Below are 13099 nucleotides of genomic sequence, written 5' to 3'. Positions count from 1 at the left end.
AGAGTTGCTCTTTCGGTCAGTCCAGGTCTGAAGTCAGTGTGACAATTGAAAATCGGCTCTTCCTCGTCCCACGCATCCCTGCCTCCCTCCCCCAATGGTATGAATGGCATGTGATGTGCATTTCATCTGAAGGTCTCTGGCTTTCAAAACTCCACAAGGGTTTGTGGGGAACAGATAGCTAAAGTTATCTATTCAGCCTAAATTAGGGGAAAGAAAAAAATTAGAGCGAAAATATTTCACATTCTTAAGGATTTCAGGCCAAGGGAGAAACTTGAGAATAATTACCTAGCATTAACAATTTGGGTCATGTTAGGCATAAAGCGTAGATTAATATGTGGCTAATTTTGGTTACAACAGGAAAATGAGGTTAGAGCCTAAATGAATGGCAGTCGTTGGGAGCACTTAAAAATTTACTGGATTATAATGATGTTTCCGAGGGGGAAAAAAAAATGTCTGCAGGAAAAGTCTGGAGTCATTAAAGACAATCAAGTGAAAGGCGGTATCCCTGTTGAAAGTCTAGATTCCTTTAGGATTATTTAAGCAAAAGGATTTAAGTAATTATAAATAAACATAAGCATAAATAGCTCATAATTTAAATAATCTTTAAGTGGCAGAGTAACCCTGCCCATTGGAGTGCTAGTTCATTGCTAAAAACATCAGTTACAGGGTTCAAAATGAAGGGGAAAAGGATTGGATGGTAAAATTTTGAACATTTCTTTCCAATCATGATATATTAAACTTCTTTGATGAAATATGCCGGGATCACAATGCAAACAATTTTGTCATCTGAATTATTTTTATCAGTGTGTTATAATTAAAAAGCTCATCTCTTATTCACATTTGTTTTTTTTCAAAGTGAGCACTGATAGTGCCTTCCATTGTTAATTTAATTAATCCTATTTCAAATTCTTTAAAATCTAACACATGAATTGATCTAATTTCCACATTTAAATTCAAATTCTATAGACTATAATACTATTTTTTTCAGATTCCATGTGTATCCAGATTACAAATCAAATTAATTATTTTGAGTGCTAGACTAATTGATTTTATCAGAAAATATCAAATTAGCTTGACTATGTATAACTAATTTTGATTTGATACATCTGTGTATATTGCACATCTGACTGACTGAATTTCTCATGAGAAAAACTTGGCATAAATGTTTGCGTGTGTGTGTGTGTGCGTGCTCACACACACACAACTTTAATTGACTATTCATATTCAAAGCATTTTAAATAACATATCTCAAATTCAAAGCTATCAAACTTCAATTTAGTTATCTTGATTTTTGGTTGGTATTTGGTCTTAAATTTAATTGAATTTGTTTCATATCTGATCACTGACTTAACGGTGATATACTCTATCATTTTCGGATAAAATTAACACTGTGAGAAATGTAAAGACCAAGAGCTTAAATGTCAGTTAGAATTATGCTAATGCAAATACAATTATAAAAATAATCACACTGTGATGAGAAAGGCCATTTGAAGTTATGTGACATGTAGTTATTTTTAAGTGAATCTCAAAAGTGTAAATGAGATACAGCTCCGGATGGCATAAGGTATAGCACGTGCCTAAAAAGTTTCTTAAATTTTTTTTCCCTAATCTTTTGGAATTTCTCTAAATATCAGTTGTATCATTAACATTTAAACAAATGCCTACTCCTTAAAAAACAAAGCATTATCTTTTTTTTTTTTTTTTTTAGAAATGAATGTGTAAGGAGATCTAGCCAGAAATTGGGGAATAACAGGTGTCTGCACCTGCTTATATACAAGTTTAAACCCCTCTTTGAAACCCAGCTCTCTCACTTGGTTTTCTCCTTCTAATCTACTCAGTATGACCACATTATTATTATTTTGTTCCTCAAAACAGGTACCTTTACCCAATCCCTCACTTCTGCCATTGGCCACTTCCGGTGGGAAATCCTATTGGATCGTGCATTGCTTCTTTCTATTTCACTCCAATGCCCCTAGCTTAATTAGCCCATGATGCATTTCATTCTCCATCTTAGTCCATTCTCCATCTTAGTCTCATCATTTCCTGAAGGATGATTGCTACAATTTTTAGCATCTCATCTTTATGTTCCTCAAACCATTTACTAGTAAACAACGTAACTCCCTCTCGATGGAAATACACACATTCTGATGTCTTTTCCCTCGTAGGCCTTAAATTCACAAGACCCCAGTTTTGTAACTGTCAGCAACTCCATGTCACAAAACATTCTGCTATCATCAATGTGTATGTCTGTTGAAAGACTGCTCAGCTCAAATTGATTACTACCCAGAAACAAAAAGATAGAGATCAACTTAAACAGAAAAAAGGGGGAAATTCAGACAAGTCAAAGCATATCTCCAATAGTTAAATGCACATTGATTTTTACAAAGAGCAAGTTTCTACTATAGGGATGTCAGAATTCCAAGAACATAGACAACATTTAATAAAAAAAGCCTTTATATATATTATTGATTTCAGAGAGAGGAAGGGAGAGGGTGAGAGGGATAGAAACATCCATGATGAGAATCATTGATCATCTGCCTCTTGCACGCCCCCTACTGAGGATTGAGCTCACAACCTTTAGAAATGTGTCAAAAGGACCTGAGATTCACCCTGGCTGGTTTGGCTCAGTGGCTGGAACATAGGCCCTCAGACTGAAGGGTCACGGGTTGGATTCCGGTCAAGGGCATGTACTTAGGTTGTAGGTTTGATCCCAGTCCGGGTGCATGTGGGGGGCAATCAATTGATGTGTCCCTCTTTCATTGATGTTTCTCTCTTTGTGTCTCTCCCCCTTCCTTCCACTCTTTCTGAAAATCAGTTGGGGGGGGGGAAGTTCTCTGGTGAGGATTAACATAAATGAATGAATGAATGAATGAATGAATGAATAAATAAGTAACAAAAATAAAAAAGGACTTGAGTTTCTATGAGAAGCACTTCTAATGAATTTCCACACTACCAGACTACTGACACCATGGCTGTGCAGACTAATGACTATTTAAAAGTATCATCTTGAGCAGTATTTCACTGGTAACATATTCCTCCCTCTGTTTGATATAAGAATACAGGCGATCACATAACATTTCCTATGGATTTATGACATTATGAAATATATTTGGCTCCAGGGAAAATGTCAATGGAGAAGTATATTAAGGATGAGAATCTATTTATACTGGAAATACGATTAAAATTAATCTTCCCTCAATCTGAACTATTTGTACATATATTACTACCGCACAATCCGTTGGAAGATAAACTGTTTACACAAACATTATAATACCTGGCACAAGTACCCATGTCTGTAAAACTTCCTTCTGAGTTGCCACTGGCAGAAGAGGCCCAGCGGAAATTTGAGTGACATAGTTTGTGGAACTGATGCCAACAAGTTAACAGTATTTCTCCCTTTGAAAGCTCATTTGTCACAATACTTTTAAGAGAAAATAATTTAAAAGAAAATCGCCATTTGACCTTACCCAGGGACATTACGGTAGCCTCTCCTCCACAATAAGCATCACCCACCCTTAGAACAAGTCACAAGAAGTCTTTTGGATGGCCCTCACTGGTGTGGCTCAGTGGATAGAGCGTCTGCCTGGGGAAGCAAAGGGTCCCGGCTTTGATTCCAGTCAAGGGCATATGCCCAGGTTGCTGGCTCGATTTCCAGTAGAGGGCGTGCAGGAGGCAGCCAATCAATGATTCTCTCTCACCATTGATGTTTCTATCTCTCTCTCCCTCTCCTTTCCTCTCTGAAATAAATACAAATATATATATATTTTTTAAGTTTAAAAATAAAGTCTTAAAATAAAAGAAGTCTTTGGGATGGAGTGCTAAAATGACCGTCCTGTGTAACATTTTCTGCATTGGTGGTCTGTCCCTTGTGATAGTTAAAGCTACTTTGTGTTTGGCCAATGACAATCTATATGAAGGTCTTATATGATCTGTGTAAAACTCTTAGACCCGGGCTAGCCCAGAGTGAACGCTTGGTAGCTATTAGTTATTGCTGTTAGACCTTCCATGGCTGTGGGACTTCCGTGGCATGCTCCCCCATGTGCCCCCTGCTCAGCACCAGTGAAGCTGCATCTGAGAGCAAACTCTAAGTTTATAGGTTTCAGGTTTGCAGATCATTTATGTTTAAGTATTCATTGCACAGGATTTACTTGCCAATAATTTAGACAGCAATCATACATTTGTGATAATTCAGGTAACAATTGTAAGTACATAAATGAAACACCTTATAGAAAGAACTAGATAAAGAGACATCCTTGTATTTTTTTCTTACTACAGAAAGCTATACACATGATTGGTTTTAATTGAACATAAACTATCTACTTCAGGGTTTTCTAAACTGACATAGAAAATGATATTTGTTTAAGAAATAATGATTGATAGAAAATGCATTCATATTACAATTAAATGTGTGCCATATATCAGAGATCTGCAAACTTTGTTTTGGTGAAAAGTTGTAGTTAATGTTCTAGGCTGTACCGACCACTTACTCTCCCCCTGCCACTGCTGCTGCTTCTTCCTATTCTTTTAAAAACCATTTAAAAATGTCCTGTAATTTGGCCCTTGAGCTGTGTAATTAGCCAAGCCTTGCCAATATATTATTATTGCTTCTCTCGCTGCTTATTGCATTTTTGGAAGTTGTTTCAAGAAAAGCACTTTTAAACATTATAATTTTCCCTCCTTAATTTATTTAAGAATAATAATTTTAAACCTCTATTAACATGTATTCTGGTAAATTATGTTATGAGAGATAACCTCTTCCTTGCCCCCAATTCATCCATTTTTTCAATGTTCCGGAATGTCTCCTGGGGCACCTAGGATCTCTCCATATTGACTATAAAGGTACTTTCCTGTCTTTTATACTACGTTTAACAGCAATACAATGTTTTAATTAACACAATGCAAGGTACTTATGTAAGCATAATTGATTGTTAGAAGGGCTTTTTTGGATAACACAGTAAATTCTTTATCTATCAAATTGCTTCTCTTTGTCCTTCGGCAATTCCGTCATTAACTTTTCATTTCCAGTCATGAATTGTTCATACTTGTACCTTCTTCTTGTCAGGTTAAGGGGAAAGGCAGTTTTTATGCACTTTCTTCCAAAATTTCTTATCTCATATTATACATTTTGACTTTTAAGAAAATATCCCCTATGGGACATGTATGTAGAAGAGCAACTATGAATCAACACATTTTAAAGAGATAAAAAGGAAACTGTTGAATTGGAAAAGGAAAGGAAGATGGATATAAGTTTTACAAAAATCAAGGGGTAGGGGAATAAAGCACAAAAGATACTGGGCCTATAAACAACTGTAATAAGCTCCAGATTTTTAAAAAGAACATAAAACTGTAAGATATGAGTGGCAGTATTAGTAACCTCATTAGGCTAGATTACTTAACATGTATAACTTCATTTAATCATACATACAATACCATAAAGAAGGAATATTTATTTCTATTTTATAGATAAAGACAACTTTACAGACCTTATCAAGGACAATAGGAATTAAATGCCAAGTCTACTTGAGTCCAAAGTTCAGAATGCTCATATTGCAATATTATTTCTCAATTCTACGAAAAACTAGGGGATTACTTGAAAAGTATGACATGCTTTTTAGTTAATATGGATTATTTCAATGAATTCAGTTCTTAAGTTGTAAATAATTCCAAGTTAGGCCTACGTTACCAGACTGTAATGAAGAGAATGAGAATGAGAAATGTATGGCCAATCCTCAAGTTTTATGGTGAGCAACAAGTGACTAGCATGTTAAGTACAACTGATATTATGCAGTGACTATCATACATGTGTTCACATAGCATGATCATGGTAAGTACTGTCTGCTAGCGACAGAGTAGGTATTTTGATTTGTTCATTTAAGTCTTTGTTCTGACAAAGCAAGGATTCTATTTCCTCTCGATTACTCTCCTCCCTCTCCTTCCTGCACAATCTCCACACATACACTCATATTCAGTGGAAGATCATTTTACCAGGACTTAAATTATATTAGATCAATTATAACAGATAAATTATCATAACTTCAGGAGAGTATGTTGATAGACAATGATTTGATTAAACTCAAATGTCTTTACATCTACTCATACTTTTTATTTTATCACTTAGGAAATAAATCTGTAATATACATTTGTACCACTGCATTTAATCTTATAAAATGACTAGTATCTCCCAAAATATGTAACTGATTTAGAATTGGTATTGGTAAGCATTTTATGCCTAAGATGTAGTAATCAGAATACTATGTAAGTGCTGATACAAACAGGTTTCTAAAAATTGTATTGCTATAATTCTAAAATAATAATTATTATTTCTGTAATGCTGAGCCACTGGAAAATAAAGAAATTGTTTTGGGGGGATAATATTTTACTTGGTTGGACTTCAAAGTTAGTATTTATTATAGTATTTCTGATAGTAGTTCCAAGTTAGTATTTCTTATCCTTAAGATTGATTGAAGTCCTATTAATGCTGATCTGTAAAGATATTTTTCACATTTTATCTTTGAAAATGCTTTTTGATACAGACTGATACTTCCAAGTATTGATAATCTGTCCACAAGCATCTGCTATTAATACATCATATTCATGCCATGACAGGCGGGCATAGAATTCCATGAGATGTTTCTCTTGAGAGTTGATTTCTTCTTATTATTAATTATTTGTTTCTCCAATTGTCTCAGGGTTGCCCAGTGGGAATGCTCTCATTTTTTTTTAGCATTTCGCTGCTTCTGGCAAAAGACATAGATACTATGAATCATTATTTCCATGCCTCAGCCCTCTCTCTGAGAAACCCTATTTTCTTTTGCTAGAGAATGGCATTCAGAAGACAAGAGTGCGAGCTGGCTATGCTCATGGCTATGGTTCATGGCTAACCAGACTCTCTTTTCAAACAGCCAAAGAATATGAATATGAATATATACATATATACATATATACACACACACACATATATATGTATTTATATATGCTATATATAAATACACATTTGTATATATTCATGTATATATAATTTAATTTATACATTTTATTTATAAATAAATATTTTACATGTATATAAAATATGCATGTTTACAGTGTAGGTATGTTACCATCTATTTCTTTATATTGATGACAAGCATTAATACTTCTATTTACCATCCAAATCCACAGTGTCCATTTAAAATATATATATATTATTGATTTCAGAAAAGAAAGGAGAGGGAGAGAGAGAAAAACATCAATGGCGAAAGAGAATCATGGACTGGCTGCCTACTGCACGCTCCCTACTGGGGATCGAGCTTGCAGACTGGGCATGTGCCCTGACTGGGAATGGAAAGGTGACCTCCTAGGTTCAAAGGTTGGTACTCAACCACTGGGCCATGCCAGTTAAGTCACAGTGTTCATTTTTGTTTATTTTCCCCATATTTGTAATCCCCTTTCCTAGCAGTGAGGAGGAGTGTTGCTGTCATTATTCTTATATTAATTTATTTTAATATATTTGTCATATATTTATTAGCATATTCACTTTTTCAAACCACCTCATCCACATATGATGAACCTTGCACCACCACAGCCAGTTCCTCCTCCACGTGCTGCCTCTCCTCCCACCAGTTCACACCCCAGTTCCGCTGCTCCCTCCTGTGGGTGCCCCTCAGCCCCTGGGCCCTGCACCCCTGGCTATGCCCTCTGCTCCTGGAAGCCTCTGCACTGCATTTAGGATACGACAGTGTCAGGCTGCCCTCATGTGGTGGGCCTCCACACAGGCACACACATGGGTTCTGACATCTAATGTTCTCACCTCTCTCCCATCTCACCTGTCCCTCCCACCCCCTGCCCTGGAAGGGTGTTCCCTCCAGCTCCCCTGAATTCTGAGCCCCTGTGCTGGGGAGCTGCACCCCCCCCATCCTACAGCTTGACTGTGCTCCGATACAACAAACACGGGCGCCAAGGATGGAGATACCTACTTGTCCTACTGGACTGTGAGCTCCGGAGCTCCCACCACTGCCTGGGATCAAATCGTGACCACCTGGCTCACAGGTCGACGCTCAACCATTGAGCCACGCCGGTTGGGGGTGTTGAGTAGTTTTTAATATGCTATATCAAGATCATACCTTTTACATCTTACAAAAATTGTAGTACCTTTTTTGTAATGTTAATATTACAACTAACTTATTTTAAAATGCGTTACACGCTTCAGACCCTGCTGATTTAAACTGTAGAAGAATCTTTTCTAACTTAATAATTTAGACAATTAAAATATTTTATTTATTTTTAGTAGAATTTATTGGGGTTATATTGGTTAATAAAATTACATAGGTTTCAGGTGTACAATTCTATAATACATCATCTTATTGTGTGTTCACCATCCAAAGTCTAATCTTTCATCACCATTGCTCTTCCATTTGCCCTCTTCTACCTGCCCCTACCCGCCTTCCCATCTCATAATCACCATACTGTTGTCCGCAATTAAAAACTGTGTTTAAAGTTAATATTTAATTTGTTAGAAGTTGTCAGTAACTTTTCCAATAATTTTCTGTTTGAAAAACAGCCTTATAAAGGAAATGTAACATTTCTTATTGTACTCAAAGTGAAGATTAACTTTTTCCTTTCTAGGAAAATTAGCTTAGATATGTAATAGAATAATAGGTCATTTATGTTTTGTTTATACTTAGATATGTAATTATTACAAAAACGCTATTAGAAAAATGTTAGAAATTCAGGGCATTTTATTAGTTAACATAATGACTAAATATACTAATTTTAAAAGGCCTGATATGCCATGATACAAAGAGCAACACACTTATGTGAATATGTTAAGATTATAATTCTAGAATTTCTATCAGCTGTGTATTTCCAGATCACTCTCTTAGCACTTCTGAGGTTCTATTTTTACATATGAAAATTTAACATTTTTTAAAATAATTGGTTCTACATTTTCTTTCCATCTGAATTAATTTTGGGATTCTTTAAAGATGAAATTATACTTTTCACACGTTTTTGTTTAGTCTAGTCAATGTAGATGATGTATGGTCCTACGTATGTTCCTTTTAGCTGTGAATTTACCCAGTGTACCTTGGAGCAAGGCAAACTACACAGGGAGCAAAGAGACCTTGAAGAAACTCTGTAAATCCCCTGCCCCTTGGTTTCCTCATCTTTAAATAACTTCGGATGTGGTGGAGTTAGACATTCAAGACCCCTGCCTGAGGTAGAAGTAAAATGGAAAAAGTATGGAGCTGCTAAGTCACCACTTTCTTTGTTGATGTAGAGACACCTTCATTAAATACAAGCACAATATGAAAGCGATGGCTTCCACCGAGGGGCAGCTGGCCACCCTAACTTTGAGGAAGCAAAATTTTCAGCAATGGATCTAATAAGCTGAGGTCCATAAAAAAACCAGAGGCAAGCCATGTGTATGAGCAGGCCGGCGCTTTAGACATGGAAACTATGATGTTGAAGCGCTTGCACCCTGTCCAAACACAGAAAATCATGAGGCTGCATCGTAAAACCTCCCCAATCCATAAAATGCTACTATTTTACTCCTGCAAACAGCCATTTTACTGCTTTTTTTGTTCGGTGTGTTTTATGGCCTGGAATTCTTTTATGGTGTCTATACATTTAGAGCTTGTTCCTGGAAAGATGCTTCTAGTCCTTTATCTTTTGAAAATACTGCAGCTGGCAATAATGTATTGGGTGTTTGTAAAGCAAAAAATTCTCTATTAGATAATGTGGAATGTTCCAGAACAAAAGGAAATGCATTTCCTGTTCAACATAAGACATCGTTGTGATGTTTGGAATGTAATAGTAAGATTACTATTTGAATACCTAGTTATTTTTATTCAGTTATGTTTATATTTGTCTATTTTTCTTTCAGGTATATTTTCTTCATTTACTGCCTCAGAAAAAAAGAGAAACTTCTAATAAGTAAATGATCAGAAAAATATTCAGAGGTGTTTTCTATTATTCATTATATTTCTAACTAGAGGCCCAGTGCACGAAATTCGTGCACGTGGGGTGTGTGTGTCCCTCAGCTCAGCCTGCATCCTCTCCAATCTGGGATATCCCTCTCACAATCCAGGACTGCTGGCTCCCAACTGCTCACCTGCCTGCCTTCCAGATTGCTTCTGCCTGCCAGCCTAATCACCCCCTAACCACTCCTCTGCCAGCCTGATTGATGCCTAACTGCTCCCCTGCCAGCCTGTTTGCCCCTAACTGCCCTCCCCTGTAGGCCTGGTCCCCCCCCCCAACTGCTCTTCCCTGCAGGCCTGGGTCCCCCCGCAGGCTCAATCGCCCCCAACTTCCCTCCTCTGCCGGCCAGGTCACCCCTAACTGCCCTCCCCTGCAGGCTTGATAGCCCCCAACTGCCCTCCCCTGCTGGTCTGATCGCCCACAACTGCCCTCCCTTGCAGGCCTGGTCCCTCTCAACTGCCCTCCCCTGCTGGCCATCTTGTGGCAGCCATCTTGTATGTTGGAGTGATGGTCAATTTGCATATTACTCTTTTATTAGATAGGATGCTATAGTTGCACTTTGCCTGACTATATGTTTCTTACATATCTCCATTTTCATCCCATTTCTATTCCATTCAGTCATGAAATTTCAATGGAAGAATTGCATTCTTATCGTATTGAGAAGCTCCTTCCCTATAATGTTACTGATGGCACTCTGTATAGCAGTAAAGTATAGTAAACCATCATGAAGATGTTGAAAAATCTGTTGTTTTGTTATAAAAAAGTTATCATCACTTATTTTTAGGAAAAATAACTACAAGGACTACATAAAGCATATTCAATGTTTAAAATATTTGGAAGTTAATCTATACATATGAATATAATCATAATTTAAGAAATATAAGTTCATAAACTCTTACTCATTTAGATATTTATTAGGCAAGGCAACACGGAGTTTCTAAAAACAGACACAAATTAATTTTGTGCAACATCATTCTGATTTTTGAGTAATTGGATATAATTTGCTGTATTTCAGAGTTTCTATAAATAATGAGGTTACTTTTTTAAGTCAAATAATTCTTCAACTTAGTAACTAATTTTAATGTTAGAATAACACAATATAGACAGCCTTTTTGTAAACACATGGGAGTTGATTTATTCATATCACAACATTATCAGCTAGACAATATTATCCAATAAATTTGTTTTAGTGGCATCACTCATCAATATTCTATCAAATGCACTTTTAAGTGACATTGAAAGAAAAGTGGGTGTGAGTAAACTAACACTCTGGTTGGAAATAATCTCATATGTAATCTCTAACTGCAGAGAAACTGTCTCTGTATCTCTTATTGTTTGGTGTCTTCTCTTGCTTGAACACCTTCTTCTAGGACCTAGCGCATTGCTCTCCACACAATGAACAGTAAGTCCATCCTAAAATGCTTCATCAAAAACATTTGCACTTTTGTCACAAAATTGTTACCATTATATTGAGAGTGTTGAGAGAAAATGAGCATAGTCTTAAATTAAGAAAACATTTTATGCCCAACCGGCATGGCTCAGTGGTTGAGCGATGACCTATGACCCAGGAGGTCATGGTTCAATTCCAGGTCAGGGCATGTGCCCAGGTTGTGGGCTTGATCCCCAGTGGGGGGTGTGCAAGAGGCAGCCAAAATGATTCTCTCTCATCATTGATGTTTCTCTCTCTCTCCCTCTCCCTTCTTCTCTGAAATCAATAAAATATATATTTTTTTAAAAAGAAAACATTTTATAATTACCTGATACACATGAACAAAATAGATTTCCAATTCCAGTTTTTCAGCTCTAATTTACATTTTAGTTCCTAATTAAATTTAGCATTTTATTTCAGTAAGAATTTTGAGGTAACATTGCAACTCTCCACTTAGTCTATCACATCCCAATCTTATCTGTATAAAGGAGACCAGGTCTACTAGCATTAGAGCATATCAAAATCTGATAGAGCAGGATAATCTTTTCATTTTGCTACCTGTCTGCGTGACGGGGCCAGTCAGTGGGGACCTGCTAATCCTACTTGTGCATTTCATCCCCTTGTAATAGGAAGTTCAAACTGAAATCCAGGCAAGACTTAGATACAGCTGATCTGGCTGCTGTTGTTGAGACAATGCCATGATTAACATACTGAGAATTTATAACTCGATGTCTCCTCCAAATAGTCACTTAATGCTTCCTTCCCTTTTATTGAAGAAAAATGCTCCACTGGACTAAGGTCTGACCTCAAATTTGATACGTTTACACTTGTGCTGCCTGAATAATATATACTGACACTTCAAAATATTGATTTAAGTATTCCAAACACTCTGCACATTTTTAAATGGGATTTAGTATTATCCAGCTGCTTGAATGTCTAATTGTGGCACTGTACATTTGCCAGTGGTGCATTCATTTTGGGAGATTCCCTCTACTCTGTTGTGCACAGTATTAGTGAGATGATAACTGGCATACAGGGTCCATTTTTTTTCTTCCCGATGTCCCCAATACAGGTGAGTTGTACATACCCATGTGTTTTTTTTCTTTCTAAATATGTTTTCAGTTGATTTTAGAGAAAGAGGAAAGGAGAGAGAGAGAGAGAGAGAGAAACATCCATGGACTGCCTCCTGCATGCCCCCTACTGGGGATCCAGCCTGCAACCCGGGCAGGTGCCCTCACTGGGGATCCATCTAGCAGCATGGGATGACATTCAACCAACTGAGCCATACTGACCAGGGGTGACCTATGCCTTCCTCACCAAGAAGACTCTCTCTCCCAGACTTTATAGCCTGGACAAGTAGCATAAGGACGTGAGTGAGAAATGTAGGTCATGCATTGCAGTTGAAGAGATGTGACCACATGGTATCATTACAAACTTCCCTGTACTAGTTCCTCTTCCTCACGTATCGGGAACTTGCTGTCTAATCTGAAAAGTGAAACTCCAAACCCTCAGCTACGTTTAGTGCCTTGATATGGTATTCTTATAATAACCAGTTTTTCAGAGACAGTAATTATTGAATTTAACCAAGAAACAGAATTGATCTAGAATGTAGTTGTGTTCAGTATGTCTTATTACCACAAATTTCCTGTTTTTCTGCACTATGAAGCAAACTGGAAACTGTGTGTCATATCCTGATAAGATAATAATATCTGCAAA

The sequence above is a fragment of the Eptesicus fuscus genome, chromosome 24 (assembly GCF_027574615.1).
Source record: "Eptesicus fuscus isolate TK198812 chromosome 24, DD_ASM_mEF_20220401, whole genome shotgun sequence".
Classification (NCBI taxonomy): Eukaryota; Metazoa; Chordata; class Mammalia; order Chiroptera; family Vespertilionidae; genus Eptesicus; species Eptesicus fuscus.
This window is presented reverse-complemented; position numbering follows the sequence as displayed.